This window comes from Anas platyrhynchos, chromosome 21 (assembly GCF_047663525.1).
Source record: "Anas platyrhynchos isolate ZD024472 breed Pekin duck chromosome 21, IASCAAS_PekinDuck_T2T, whole genome shotgun sequence".
NCBI lineage: Eukaryota > Metazoa > Chordata > Aves > Anseriformes > Anatidae > Anas > Anas platyrhynchos.
This window is the reverse complement of record NC_092607.1, coordinates 14,420,726-14,437,471: the sequence shown is the minus strand read 5'-3', so window position 1 is coordinate 14,437,471 and position 16,746 is coordinate 14,420,726. Positions and strand designations below refer to the sequence as shown.

Genomic DNA, 16,746 nt, shown 5'->3' with positions numbered 1-16,746 from the left:
AAAATTAGCCCATTTAAGCAAATTGAACTATTCAGGAATAAATTCTGCTGTGTTACTCACTATGAGGGCTGAAGAAACTGTAAATGCTACCAACAAAAACCAACTGTATCACGAATACAACATTAACACATACCAAGTAGTTCTTCAATCACACTCTTAACATCTAGCTTCCCATCTGGGTATGCCACAAGACAGCAGTTCAGATTAATCGGACACCTCCAAAGAGCTCAATTTTTTGCATAAAGAGCAGCAGACAAGTACACTTTCAAAGCTGAAGAAGTAATAATTGTCATTTCTAACAAACTCCTGTACTCCAGAGCAGGGAACGTTTCCAAAGAAGCTCTTTCAGACACAAGTCCCCTTTCCTTGATTTAATTTGACAACATCCCAATGAAACAGGATAATCCTATTATGAGACCAGACAACCAACTTCAGCAAGACAAGACTGTATCCCCAAAACACAAAAATGCGTAATTTTGCTAACAATTACATCTCATCCATTTCTTTTACACCATCTACTCTCCTGTTATTGCTCCTGTAAAACATTTGGTTTCCTTAAGTACTTAAGGAATGTCAGATGTAAGATATACTCTGTATATACAGTGCAATTTCCTTACCACAACTCTCTTATTAGGAAATTACATTAAGGCATTTCTAGCATGAATTTTAATTGTTTAAAAGTTAGCAGAAAAGGTCTAATTATTAAGAAACAAGGCATGAATTTATGAAAAGCTGCACTTTTTTTTTTTTTTTTAATAATTTGTTACATCACCAAAGCTTGAAACTTTCCTCCCAAAATGTTTCATAATTGGAAATTCTCATACAGTAAAACTTCAGTGATCTCTGTACTATGCTTTGCTCCTAAATAATGAACTAAACTGTCAAGGATACGTGCAGGAGGCAGGAGCCTTTATATTTTACTAGACGACTAAGCTCATGAAAATCCAACTGCATCAATCCTTCTTTTATTATTATTCTTTCAAACTTCCAAAATCAAATAACTTTCTTGAACTTGGCTAGAGTCTTCTGAATAGAAATTCCACTGGGGAAAGAAGTTTTAGATTAACAGCACAATACACTCAGAAATCAATAGATAAACCCTTTGCTCAGCTACACTACCTGATATTGTGAGACTGGAACTAGGTCTCAGAAAATAGAAATAACTGACACAACTTTCCTGATCTGTCCATTTTTGTTTTGGAATTGAAACCGGCAACATAAACCTTATTTCTGTACCATACTTAGGGAATTATTATAATGAAAAATATTCTGACTGTATAATATTTTTTAATCACAAAAAGACATCCATCTTTGTGTTCAAACCAGGAGGATTGCGTGTGTTTAAACAACATAGATAACACTGAAAAGCAGTAAGGCAACTCAAAGATAACCACATGTATGGTGTCCCTGTCTTTTGGATATACTGCAAGCTCGTGAAGTCAGCCAACAATGTGATTAGATACTCAGGCTTGGGAGAAGAGATGGAGTGAAATTTCTAAACCTATTGTGAAAATTCTTTAAGCCTGGTCTCAGCTTCATTTGAACATCTGGATTAGACAGCATCGACTTAAACTGTTCTTTACATTGGAAGCAGGCTGGCTTTTACTTTTTGATCTGTTTGACCTTTTATCCCCTCATTAACAGTGTTGCTTTCTCCATTCACCAGAACAGAATCCTTTTTGGATTGATCGTGAACATTGGAGGAGCAAGGGTAAATCAAAGCAACATCCATGCTCCACTAAAGAAAGCCTTTTTGCTATGAGCTGCAATCATGAAGCTCAACTGGAGAGCACAGCAGAATATGCACACTTTTTGAATACACGAAGCCAGCACTCATCATTGAGCAGAAAACACTCTTTATTTCTCTATCCATGTGCTGCAGTCACAGACGTACCACATCTCAGCCCTCAAGGATGTGAAAAAGATGCATCCCACAAAGTGCATCCCACTGCCTCACCCCCTTGGTTCTATTCCAACCCCATTCAGAATAGACAAGAAATGTCCCTATACAGAGACACACACACACACACAAAAAAAAAGGATTTCCAGGTCCCAAAATTTTGGTGAACCACTCAAACAGCTCTCATGGCACAATCCCCCAAACTCAGGATAACTCAGACAGGATAACTCACTGTGTTACATTCATTAAAAAACTACAGTCTTTATTTATTTTCCTGTAGTTCTGTAAGGCAAATCTAAAGAAACGTTGCCATGACAAACAAATACAGTGGAGTTTTTATACTAACCTGATCCTCATGATATCCCTTCATTCAATTAATGGAACCTTATTTTATTTTGCATCAACCAGAAAATCAAAATATTTTCAACACTGCTGGCATTAGCCTTGTAAAGACACAGATGAATCGAAAAATGCTTTGCAGTGAAGCAGAAGAGCTTTGCACACAGCCAGACCACTCAGATGCCATGGGCTGGGATACCATGTTATAAGACTGTAAAACCATGGCCTGTGGCTCCAGTCCAGCCTGCAGAGTAATTTAATCTAGCTCACAAAGAAATGAGGAAAATGGCCTCTGCTGTGCTGAATCAGCAGTGCTGGAAGCCATGCCACCCTCTATCACTTAGTAAGAGAAAGCTTTGTTTGTAGTGCCAACTCAGTGTAGAGCAACTATTGGGTAAAAGAAAAGACCAGCAGGAATATTATGTGCCAGATTTTCAGTAGATGTAAGTCAGAAGAGTTCCAATGACTTCAGGAGTTGCACTGATTTACATCATTTCAGGATTATAAGGATTTACATCCACTGGAAGTTTCACTTTTTTTTTTGTCTTTTAATTAAAAGAACAATGTAGACTTGGCAGTATTATGAGTCTTCAACAGACCGAGATTCAGGAAGGAAAAAGTTTTGTAAAGCTCAGGGAGAGGCAATAAGCCTTTTTTTTTTTTTTTTTTTTTTTTTTTTTTTTTAGCGTAAAAAGAACTGTGGCTAAATTAAAATTCATAAGACATACTGATATATAGATCTGAATTTATGTAATATACATGAACACATTTTTCCTCTTTGGACCTACATAAATATAACAATGGCAAAACAAACAAACAAACAAACAAACAAGCAGAAGAATGAAAACTTTGTTCATTTGATCTGATCATATGCCATGAAAAGCTACCAGTACAGATATTGTCCCTATTTATGAGTCACAACTAAAGCCAAAATAAATGCCATGTATTACCTCATTTTATTTTTTTTTCTCCCTACTTTAAGTGCCAAAGAAGTGATTGCCATTGGGATTAGGAAAAAACACATGACTGGAAAAACCAGGGGGTATTGCTTGTCAGGAAACAAGCCAACTGGGTCAAAGTTTGGTTTGCTCCGATTTCTAAATAAACTCATAACTACTACATAATGTCTCAGTGAACTCAGAGCAGTTTCTGTTGCTTATCTACTCAGCTATCAAGGAGAGCTCCACAATAAAACCAAAAAAGCTCTTTATCCAAGACTGAGAGAGCCTCAGAAATGCACACATATCAAATTTATTTCCTCAGCAGAATCACAGGTGACCATGATGAGAAAAGAACAGCAGGCAAGTGAGAATCGTTCTGGTACATGAGATCCTTCGATGGGTAACAGATGTACGTTTTAAGACTGAAAGTGAACAGATCCTTCAGGCACAGCCATGTGAAAAATGACATGCAGTTGCTCTTCACACTATTTCTGTAGCACAATGACCCACTCCAAAGCCAGCTGAGATTTAGAAACACTTCAGATTAGGCTTGTAAAAAAAAAACAAAAAAAAAAAAAAACCAACAACAACAACAACAAAAAACCAACAAACACAGAAGACTGCTTACTAGTGCAGCTTGGATGATGTGTTACCCAAGAATTTAAAAAAAAATGTTTCAAGAGCTAATTGTTTCAACTCAGGAGCTTAAACTAAAATGTGTCTATATTCAAGAAATGTAGCTTCAATCTGTCATATGTTTTTCAGTACTCATCTCCGAACAGGTGAGTATTAAATCTCCTCCTTCCAGTGTCCTAAGTAAAAGTATTCTTCAAAGGTTTAGAATACTATCAGAATATTAGAATTATTCTATTTTATACTTCCTAAGCTATTTACTAGCTAGGGATATATTTAAGTGACATTGATCACATACTAATGTTTTTTGAGCGTGAATTACTGATTTATGTATATAACCTTTAGTTTTATTTAATGCATTTATTTTTTAGGACAGCTTGCCCTACAACAAACAGTAGGTTCTTGGTGTGTGGATTCCCTGCACATTTTGAGGTGTAGATACATATTGCCATCAGAAACTGGTCACAAGAGACACTTGTGCAGCTGAAAAGTTGAAAAATCACCTTGGTGATAGTTAATAAACTGTGGCAGCAATCTTGTCTTCTCTTTATATCTTTGTAACACCCTCTCTTTCTTGAGTTGTCCAGGCACAACAGGAACCATGGCCCAGCAGGTTTGTGGAGCACCCAGGACTCCTGGCACTCCTGGCATTGCACGCCTCTTCTCTCCATGTCGTATCCCACCACCTTCTTTATTTATTTTTTAATATATATATATTTTAATTAAGATGCTACCCCACTCCACAGATGTTTAATTCCCCTCTTACAATTGCTTTGCCAAAAAGATGCTACTGCTGAATTAACAGAACTTTGCTTTGTCATCATGTCTCCCAAGGCAATGAAACTTGCTATGTTCTTATAAAGGTAAAACCAGCTGTGCCACTACTGCTCAATTCTGCTGCTTTTTAACAGGATACAACCAACATTATGTCTCATTACACAGTAGAAAGGGAAAATAAAACTTTGTTTTATTGAAAATGCAAAGAAAAAATATTCTAGTAAAATGCATTGCCTGCATCAAGCTTTAATAAAACACCGCAGTTAATTCCCCACTCATAGAAACTCCTGCACAGACTCAGGCAATGGGTATTCAGTGATCTGTTCAGGATTAAACCCCTCTTTTATGTCTGCAACAAAACCCAACATGTCTAACTGCCCCATACAATCCTTCTTCATGGTTTCTAATCAGCATGGTAAAAATGTATGACTGGAACAGCTTGCTTATTATCACGTACAGCAACCAGTCCTTTAACTTTCAATTTCTGTTATGTTTCAGACTCCAAGCAAACAACAAAAATCTCTCTCAGTAAACTTTACACAGAGATAATCAATCTACTATCCAGTTATTTGAACAAGTGTGTAGAGTTTTCGTAATCTGGAGATCACTAAACAGTTCCTGATGATGGTTTCATGTTGTAGTTTGAACACAGTAACAGGAAATCCTTGGGCGCGATCCAAATATTTTCAGCAGTTGTCATCCTTGAAGAAGATTGCATCACATGAAGTCTTACCATGACCTATGGTTATTCCTTTTTCCAAATAACTGTACACATAGCTTTCTTCATCCCCAACCTGTTCTTCTCTCCACAGAAAAGAAAAATAAATCCAACATCAAAAAGACATTTTTTAGTCACTTACCCACATTTTTTATCTTCTACAGAAAATCGAAAAGGAAAAAAAAAAAAAGCATAGAATCAAGTGAAAAAGTCTTCATAAAAAGAAAAAGAAATGAAAGAATAATGCACCTCAATAATTCAGGCACACACACACACACAAAAAAAAGCTGATGGAGCTGAGCAAAACAGTTGCCTTTCATGTGTAATTTTGTAAACCTTCTGTTTTCAAGTAAGCTATGCAACCAGCCACTGATAATCAGCCTCCTGAAAGACAAGTAGCAAGGCATGCAGGACCTGAAATGATGACTTTTTCTGATTCCCCAAGGAAGCACTTTCACTGCGGTGAAACAGTAGATATAATTTTCCATCTTGAAATTCACTAGCCCTATTCTCTTTCCTTCCCCCTGAAGTGAGATGCTTCAGACACAGATCTCATCAGCAGAGGGAGTTTGTGCAGATCTGCATGCATCCAGCTCTTTCCAGTTACAAAAAAAAAGAAAAAAAAAGAAAAAAAAAAAGAAAAAAATAGTACCACACAAAAGCAGAAGGATGAGCAAAAAAAAAAACAGGCAAAATTGAAGACACTAAACTGTATAATATTTAAGTGTGGGCTGGGCCTTCTAACAAGCTTAATGAATAATGCAGTTACGATAGAAACAGCACTGTATCTAACTAGTTCTGCGTAGAGCAAACGCCTTGCCCTCATCTCATCACAAGATCAGACATAAATCACAGGAGTGGAAATGGGACACTGCAAATCCCCAACCCTTGGTACAGTAAGAACACAGATGATACCCTAAAAATCCACACTCTTCGTATAGGAATAATACTCCCATTTACTCCTCTGGCCTTAATTTAATCCTGTTCTTTCAACTCACATTGGGATTAGTAACATCTCCTTCAACCAAAATCTTCACAGGGCTCCTGTGAGCAGACCTCACAGGAGCCCTGGGGGAGGCCTGACTGGGGGACATGTCCTGTAGCCACAGCCAGATCTCTGGTGCTGTCCATCAGCTCCATCAGCTGGTTTGGGGCATTTAAGCAAACAAGCTGTAAATGGAGTGTGCCCAATACTGGAATGAGAACTGAAGCACTCCTTCCCCTCCCACAGCAACAGCATGGTATTTAACTTGCATGAATCTGTCCCAGGCTTTTAATCTGGGATGTTTTAGATGTAGGAAATTTGAAGATCCCAGTTTTTGTAACTCATGTTACAAACACTAGGAGAATTACTTACAAACTGAGTCGTTTAGATTTAGCTGTGTTCCTACAGATTGCAAACAAACAATTTAAAGACATAAAAGGCTCAGATTACAAATCACTATTGTAATTTTAGTTAGTTCAATAACTATACCCAGAACATAAGTTTCAATGGTTCATGGCCAAAGCAGAAGGCTATATCACATGGGCTCAGCAACAGTCTGTTTGGAACTGGTTTTGCTCACTGCTTTTATTAACAGAACAGATAAAGGAATGCAGCATATGTTTGTTGCATCCATGAGTGATATAAAAACAGGGTGTAACTGCAGCTCTGTTGGAGGTCAAGAATAGAATTGAAAACAATCCTAAAGACAGAGATCAGACTGATTAAAAAAAATAAAATAAAATAAAATAAAATGATGCAATTCAATGGAAGAGCAGCAAGGTAACCCAATTCAGGAGGATTAATCAACTGTGCACATAGAAAATAACTGGGTAGGCAGCAGTTCTTCAAAAATGATGTGGGAGGTTATACTGGATCACAAGCTGAACATGAGTCAACAGTTCCATACTGTTAAAAAAAAATCCTCATATAAGATAAATCAACTGGAATATTGCCTGCAAAACAGGTGAAGTAATCATCCTTGTCTGGTCAGCACTGCAAGGCTTGGCTGGCACAGTCAGATCAGCTCGGGTCATCATGCTAGTAGCAAAGATGAGGGCTCAGAGGAGGGAGCCTGGGCACGACACATGAAATGGAACAAGTAAATGGGCCAGCCTACAGAAGCTGAGAAGAAAACATTTTTAAGTGTGTTGAAAAAAGAAACAAACAAAAAAAACAACAACAAAACCCAACAACTGTTCTATGATGAATATGACAAATCACAATGGGTTTAAATCGTATTAAGAGACTTTCAGTCTAAATGTGAAGGAAAGAGAAGGAAGCAATACAGTGTAATGGCTGGGGTCACCTTTGAGGCCATGCTGAGGACCACCTGATTACAAAGCAGTGTGCTTAACAAGACTTCCTCATGAACTCTTCTGGCCTTACTTTTCTCTGAGCCCATGAAACACCCCAGAACAGACAGTAACTAGCATGAGTAGACTCAGGTAGCAACACGGACAGCTCTCAGTGAAATCAGTGAGACTTTCTGAGGAAGCTCTGTGGCCACACAAAACTACACGGCAGCTAGTTCTCAGCCACTCAGGGCTAATTTATACAGGGTCATCTATTAACAACTGCTTTGATCATACTGGGAACAAAGAGGTTATTAAATTTTATGCTTTAAATTAGTCCTAATTTGCAGTTATTGAAGTGCATCCATTTCTTTATTTTCTAAGAACCTCACAAGCTCATTTGTTGATGTTTTAACTTCATATACCAAGAATCCCAACATATTTTTCCTGCTAAATGGTGAGTAAAAAAATGTTTATTTCACTGACCTGCCTTTTATGATTCTCTAGACATGAACTGACAGAAGGAGCTGATACACAGCTTTCTCTAGAACAATTTTTGTAATCTCGACAATTTATCTTCGGATAATTGCTATATTCATTATTATTTTAAAGACAATTTTGTTTAATAAGGATTGAAATTGCTACTAGAAAAACTCAGTATAACAAAATATTAGACTAAAAGTAATTTTTGTGACTAATCTATGAACTGCTACGAAATTGTGATTTATAATAGGCATAGTAATAGCCTTAATGATTGCAGTGCTTCCGGGTATCAATGAAACGCACAGATTGGCTCATTTCAAAGCAGAAAGGGCATTTTTTTTCTGCTTCATGGGTGGCCCATACATATCTTCAGGGTCCTTGGAGGAGCTTCCAACATTCCCACTGTGCGTTCCACATACTGGCTGCTATTACTATGCTAATGTTAATAGGCTGTAGTATATATGACCCTCTGAGCAGCGCGTAACTAGCAGAGTGCTGAATTACTGCCACTGGCTCTCTATTACAAAATGCTGGCAACTGGTGAGGAACAGTGGCAGGAAAGTAGTGAGGGCAAAGCAAAAATAATTAAATTTTTGTATCGGAAGGGAGCAGAAAGCAGGAATCTAAACAGGCTGGAAAAAAGAGAATCTGGAGCCTGGGGTCATAAGGCACAGGGCAGCAAGAGCGGCTGAAAGTCTCCATTTCCAATGACAGTGCAGCCCATATGCCAGAACATTTGCTCCTTCTCTCTCCCTCTCTGCAATTACAATTCAAAATTAATAAATAAATTAGGGACAATGAATATAAGCAAGATAAATCACAAAGCCTGTGGCAAAAAAGAAATCTTGTTCAACCCAACTATTTTTTATGTTGCAGGAAAACTCACTTGGGAAAGATTCTGCTGAAAGAAGCGAAGCAGCCAGTACTAATGACAAATATTTTGGGAAAACAGAAACTCCATATGTTCTCCTTTTATTCTACTAAAAATAAAGAGGAAATCAAGAGCTTTTTGAATTTAAGTGTAACATTTCCTTATGCCGGGAGACAAACTATGCCTGAGTTAAGTCTGGACATTAATGGAAGCAAATCACAGAATAGTGGTCCCTGGTGTTTCAATTATTCTCTCTTTAGAAGTTAGGCTTCCAAGAAGTTACAGAAACACCATTTCCCTGTAAGAATCATTTTTTTTGCAGACTGTTGCAATGTTTTTCTTTAAAGCTATTTGATCTATATTTGTGGAAAAGCTCAGTTTACCACTCTAACTTTTCATATACTCACCTGTGAAGTGTTTCATGGAACCAAGGCATGTTGAGGCTGGAAGCACCTCTGTAGAGCGGCTGGTCCCACATCCTGCTCAGCAGAGGGTCAGCTAGAGCAGGTTGCAGGACTCTATCCAGCTGGATTCTGCACATCTCCAAGCACGGAGATTCCACAACCTCTCCAATTAACCTGTTCCAGTATTTGATGACCCTTGAACCAAAAGTTTTTTCTTCTGTTTAAATGGAAATTCCTGATTTTCAGTTTGTCCCTTTTTCCTTCTGCCCTTTCTCTGTGTATCACTGAGAAGAAACCAGCTCTGTTGACCTTACACTGTGCCAGGAGGTATTCATATGAAATTATATGAAATATGAGATTATATGAAATCTTCCAAAGATTTATCTTCTCCACACTAAGCAATCCCAGCTTGCTCAGCTTCTCCTTGCAGAAATACTAATAAATAAATAGTTAAACAAAATATCAAAACCAAATCTCACTGTATTCTCAGCCATAAGAAAAACATCTGGTGGCACAGCTGGCCCATGACACTTCTGATCTTTACCTGAAAAAACAAAGTCTGGGGGGGTCACTTAATCACAAAAAGGAAAATTGAATGTGAAGCAGAATGGTCTTCATCTAGTGCATACAAGGTTTACATACACTAAATCCAGGTACAGTTTGAGTCCATCCATCCAGCATAAATTCCTATTGCAGGCCCTCAGAGACAGACTCTGGTCCCTGGTAAAGGCTCTTAGTTTCCTTGTCAAATCATTCCAAACTACAGTTCCAAAACGCAAATATTAGTCTTTTTCAATTATTGCTTTCTGGCCTTTGCTCTTACTCTTACCATTTATGTAAAAAAATATTAAAAAAAAAAAGAAAAAAGGAGTTGCGCTATTCTGCATATACCTGTAGCCTCACATTGAAGAGAAATATCCCTCTTTCCCTTTATTATTCAAATTCATTTTATGAGATGAAAAAAATATTAAAAAAGTAAGTTTCTAATGAAATCCTATCCTCTGTACTTTAAATCTATTCCTACTCGTTAAATGAGACACTTTAGTACTATCTAAATTACTACAATATTCTGTGGGCTATGCACATGGCCCAGGCTACTGTAGAACTAAGTACTTCACAATCTTTAGTTTGCAATGAAATAAGCTACCTCTGGAAAAATATTATGTTCATTTTCAGAGAGAAAATTAAGGCAGAAAGAGGCTTGCACGTAAATATCAATGAAATTAGGCTATGAGAACTGGCATTAGGTCAACGAAAATTAAGAAAGAAAATATTTCATTGCTAGAATAAATAATCTGCATTTACCACATGCAGAAACAGAGTTTCCAGAATGCTTTCAGCATCTGCCCGGTAAGATCAGAGCTCGCAAGCTCTGTCAGCAGCAGTCAGCTTCTGAACACAGAAGTGACTTTGAAATTAACATTTTCTAACCTTAAGAGACCTCATCTTATTGGTCTGGACTTCAAAACAATAGGTATTTCACAATAAACAACAAATTTATACCATTCCAGGCATGGCTTATTTCCTAACAGCCTAAGCATAAAAAAATAAATTATTCATTAGAAATTGTTGTTTCATTTTCTTCCTTAATATCTGTTTGTTCAGAGTGCCTAATTTGAAGCAGCTCAATCATTCAGACAAACTTCCCCCCACCCACCAAAAAAAAAAAAAAAAAAGGAAAAAAAGAAAGGAAAGAAAGAAAAAAGAAGCTCTGAGTCTGTTTTTGGAGAAGCAGATTTATTCAGATAAAAATCAGTTGCCTTTCCAGAATGCAGAAAAAAGTAATTTTACTTGGGTTTGAGGAATTTGGTTCAAAGCTCTGAACTAGAAAGCAATATATACAGTTATTAAACAGCGTAAGGGGATTAACTCTACAGAGTGTTATTGACTACTCCGGTCTCATTAACTGGCATTTTATTTAGATAAAAATGTCAAGTTAAACATCATATTTTTGCGTCAGAAGTTAGATCTGAAGAATAACGTTACAAATGAATATGCATCAGCAGCTCCCCAGTCTACAGCAGCTCTTTCTGGGGTCTCCCCTGAAATTCATGATTGAAGTTGTGATTTTCCTTTGCTACACGCCCATCAAGAGAAACTGCTTTAAAAAGAAGTTGTCCTGTGGAATGGGAGAAGGGTTTCTGAGAAGCAGCTTCACTCAAGCATGTACAAGCTTAGCGCAGAAAGCTGGTGTCTCTCTGCCTTTTTCCTCCAAGAAGGGAATGAAGAAAGGTTAGGGAAAGAGGCCCGGGTTCCCGGTGGACTTACGCCTGCTTTCAGATTTTATTATGAAACTGTGAAGCTAATTATGTGTATGATAACTTCAGTAACTACTTTTCATGCAGAATCACAGACCAGAAAATAAAGAAAACATGAATGGAAAAGCCTCCCTTTTAAACTCGGAGCAGCTCACAGAAGGCACTGGATACAGCAGCAGGCTGCAGCCAAACCTCCCAGCACGGACCGAGTGACCCCTCAGGGTGTTCCAAGCCCTCCTGAACACTGACACAAGCCCCAGGAGTCCTCACAGCCCGTGCTCCCTAAAAATGTCCACGCAACACCAAAAGGCACTCTGAAAACGGAGGCATAACAGAGCACCTGCTTACCAGCGGGGCACCGTGGTCACCAGCATGGGGCATCCTCCCAGCCATGCTCCAAAGGCCTTTAGGAGCCAAGCTCCTACCGCAGTTAACCACAGTCAGGTACCTCTCTATTTTTTGGATTCTACATCCAAGAAGTGGGAAACCACGCATATAAAAAAGGGCAAACATCCTCATTAGCCAATTCACGTGTCGGAGCCATGCAGTGCTGCAGCTGCATGCTCCCTGTCGATACCCCCAGTGAATCTTTGGGCACTTGCTAGGTTTGCATTTGTTACTACAGGGGCATGCTCCTTCCTTCAGGGCATTTTGCTGACTTATCAGCATTCCTCCTAAGATACCAACCTACCCGTATTACTCTTTCTCAGGGCCCAGACTTCACGTATGCAGTAGTATTTTGTGGCTGTGTGATTATCTTCAAGTAGATCTGTTGGTCTGTTTCACTCATGTACTCCACAGGACACACTGTTTCCAGTATCATCTTCGCCACAACAATGCAGCACATTTACCTCCAGAAGGAGGTACAGCACATATCCCTGCAGCTACTGCTAAATGAATCACTAGCAACCAGCCTCAAACACAGCTTGCAAAGGTTTGTTCAGGTTCCACCACTATTCCCCACACACCCCTTCTTTTAATTGAAGGTTTGCTTTTAGACCATCAAATGAAGACTGGGGTGTTGGGTCTAGCTGTTCTATACTTCCTAAACAGCATTCACAGCCTTCTTAAGTTTTACGGCTGGAGGTGATAAGGGTTGAACAAAGTGGAGGTTTTGAAGCCTCTGTGGGGAAAATAAAAGGCTTCCATGCTGAATTCATATGAAAAAACACACGTATTTCAGTAAAATGTATATATTTATTTGTTTTTAACCAAGTGGTATGTCACTGAAAACCCTTGTGTCGAAACAATTATGTTTTTATACATTTGCCTGAAGTTTGGCTACCTTTGGTTTCACACACTCGCTTAAAGCAGCACATGCTGGCACAGTTTATTCATCTTCCTGTATGAAAATAAACTGTGCTTCCACACGCTTTTACCCAAACGTAGCTGCCTACACAAGCAAAGTTGTTCTGTATAGGCACTATTTAGGATGGGCAACAGAAACATGAATCACTGCAGATGAAGAGATGCAAAGAAAAAACAAAAAATGGGCCGTATGTCTCAACTGCTTACGTTGTCTTCTTGGCTGTAGGGAAAGCTATGACATGCATGCTAGTAATGTTGTTTAGCTGTATTTCTGGAAGGTGACCGGGGATAACTGTGACGGTACTAGGCTGTAAAAATAATGCAGTTAACTGTGTGATGTCATTACACCCACTGTTAGTTGCCCTGGTCTCACCAATGTCAAGAAATTTTGAAATTCTAGTTTTGAAAATGTTATTTTTTGAATTATAATATTTAAAAATCTTCGAAAATGGCATTAATCCTGTACCAACAGTATCATTCCCCTTAGATCATGCTGCATACCAGTTCCAGAATCCTACTTCTAATTTTTTCTTTCCCTGTGAGGCCACCTGGTCACCGTTCCCACTCACCTGAGCATCAACTCAGGGATCAGATCCCCTGAGTCAGTCCTGAACTGTCTTCAGTGCAGTACTGCATGTCTTTGCTCCTCCCCTTCCCCCCGGGACCAATGTTCTCACCACTTTAAGTTAACATTAATAATTAACAAAGAGAAAAAGATACCCACACTGTAATTGTCCTCTGTCATACAGCAGCTTTGAGATTTTTCCTAAGGCTAAGGAAGAAAATAATCAACCAACCTTTTAAACATTATCATGCATCAGTGATTACTCCAAGTTTATTATTCTTCAAACAAAAACAATGACAAAAATCAACTGATTATATCCCACTAACTTTTATTAGGAGATGGCATTTCAGAGGAAGGTACAGACTTCACAAATTGTCTTAGCTAATATCCCATCATCAGGCTACAATGTTTGGCAGTGATGTGTAGTATGTGGCATTTGTGGCCCTATTGGGGAAAACTATTTTAAGTCTAATTAACATGAAATTTTTAGAATGCAAATGCTTTTCATTTATACATAAAACAAAATGCCATGACATTTCTTCCATCCATTTATCATAAACAAGTTAATTACTGTGTAACAAATAGCTCCTGCTAGAATCTGTATGTTTTGAGGATGTTAGAGAGCTGACTCAGGCAAATAAGATGAACCACAAAGTAGTAGTTAATAGCTTATGGCATACTTATAATAAAACAATGACTCTGTAAAAGCTCTTGTTGTCAAATTAAGGCTAAGCTATTTCCATTGGAATAAGTCAATTATAAGCAGCCATTATCTGTTTAAACTTGATTCAAACCTAGAATACTTTACACACTTTTATTTTGATACATTCATAACACTGCATACATTTAAGAGCTGGATATTATAAAGCTTAAAAGGGAAATGCTTGCTTTATTGCCACACAGTTTATCCCCGAGCCATGTAGCATCTAAACTTCTTGACGCTGGCTGAGGTTGATCGCTGTGCTGAGGGCTACATCCTACATAATTTCTGATGAACAAATCCTTAGGCAGTATAAACTGTCCCAGGACTCCTCATACCTCTTTCCGAAGGACAAAGTGAGGCTTACGCAGAATACAGATTTTGTGTTTGCTGGAATCCCCTGAAAACAATTTGAACTATGCACACACTTTTTCCCCAAACCCATAAAATCATTGACAGGTGAATCCCTACCTACTTTTTTTTCCTTCAGGCAAACAGTCCCATTTGGCCTGAAGATGAATTACTGAATGCTGATGAATAAGATGGTGGTAGCTGGCAGCAGAGCTTTGCGTGGTAAGATGGTGTGAAACAGTACATATGTCAATCTATCAAACATGTTAATGTAAGCAATCTGAACCCATTTTTGGTCTGATCTATTGTACAATACTTCACCCAGATGGAAGAAAGAGATAAACATTTTATGCTTCAGACATATCAAGTGTTAGGAAGTAAAATTAAACCTAAACTGGAAAACTACCAATTTTACATGCTAGAGTATATATAAAGAACAACACAAGCACGAAGAATTTTTATGCAGCAGATTTTCTCCCCCATTATTGTACAAGTTAATTAGATATATTTGTTTCCTATGATAAATAGCAGCATGTATTTGACTGCTGATTAGAAGGTGTAAAGATGATAGCTTACTTATTAGCAAACACAGCATTTGCACTTTTTTCTTTCTCCTTCAGTTGACAAAATTCTTATAAATCATGTAACTAGTGAGAATGTTATCAGGACATGAGTCCTCCAAGTGGCGCATGCATACATAATATTTGGAGGGCCAGTTCAGCCCTAAATGAATGGCAGTTTTGCCATGACTAATATAAAACTACAACTGGACCCCAAGGATAAAATTAGCATTCATTAAATATATACTTTCATTCAAATCAACTTGACAGCCTATCTAAACATAATTTCATATTTAAAGATAATCAGTTGCAGCTGAAATGAAATGACAGCCACTATGCTGTCATTGCTAGCTAACTCCTCTAAACAGACCTTCTGCTCCATACCTATTGCCCAGCTACATAAACATGCAGCACAATATATTGAGTGCTAAACCGCAAAAAAAATACTTCTTCAGGCACGTATTAATGACATGATTTCCTAGTCTTTGAAGTACTCTGTATATCAAATGATTTTCAAAGCTAAAATGTGTGAAATATACTCAGTTTACAAACTGACCTGGAAGGCCATACTATTTATAAGTTTGGGAAAAATTGCTACTAAATATGTAAACAATTGGTACTAGGTCTCTAATATTTTACTATTTTGTTATATTCTTAGGTTTGTCTATGTCCAGTCCCTAGCTTTCCAACTAAAAATAAACTCCCAAACATCTCCTAACTGATGCCAGGCCAGTCAAGAGAATTCCTAAACAGCAAAACAAAGACAATCAAGCTTAGAAACATAACTGATTGCCAACTCATGTAGAGAAAAAGCATCCAGTCCTGGATTCCGCTGAAGCCAGAAAGAATACAACTCCCCCTCTCCCTAGAAAATCAAAGTAACAGAGCAGGTGTTTGCTCTGGAGGAAGACAGAAATCCCAGCTTTCTGGCAGAGGAATATGCATGTGAGTAAATATTCTCAGGAGAAAGTAGCAAAGGGTTTATAACCCCTTGTGTAGAGTACCAAAACCTGTTGTGCTCCTCAATTCCTGCAGTGTACTATGTTTTCAGAACTGCTGTAGCATCCACTAGTGGTTAGTGATTTAACTTAAAGGGGGCCAAGGAGGGGGGGGGATTTTGCTCTTCAAACACTTGCTTCAGAGTAAAACCATGATTTTCTGCATCATGCAAATACAAAGTTTAATTATTTTTAACTTGAAAGAGAGACAGATCAATACACCGGATAATCTATTGTTATTTAGATTACGAAGACGTCTCAGAGTTTACAATCACAAAAGTGGTTATAATCCTGCAATTACTATAAAGCTAATTGGTAGTTTCTTTTTGCCTGTGTTTTCATGTTGTCAGTGGGGCAGTAATGAAAATGAATGCCACATTTGTGAACAGAATGTCTGTAGGCTTGTTTACCACATTTCCAACAACAACGTCTGCTTTATCATGCATTTCAAAGCAGAGATAATTTAAGGATCTCTGAATTTCATACATAAAAATACTTTCTAAAATATCAAATGTAGAGTCCCTTCAGACAGGGTGGGAGTGCGAGACTTAAAAGTGAAGTGATGACCTCGCATACTATAGGCAAGCATCCACCTGAAGCAGACAGCACATGGACTTCGAATGATTCATCTGTATTCAAAACTGTGCTCAGGTAAACCACTTA

General features: G+C 38.0%; 1 protein-coding gene across 4 annotated transcripts in view; it reads right to left on the bottom strand.

Moving 5' to 3' along the window:
* The window catches only part of CDH4 (cadherin 4), a 670,220-nt gene that overhangs the window by 440,783 nt on the left and 212,691 nt on the right, over positions 1-16,746 (bottom strand). The window lies entirely within an intron of this gene.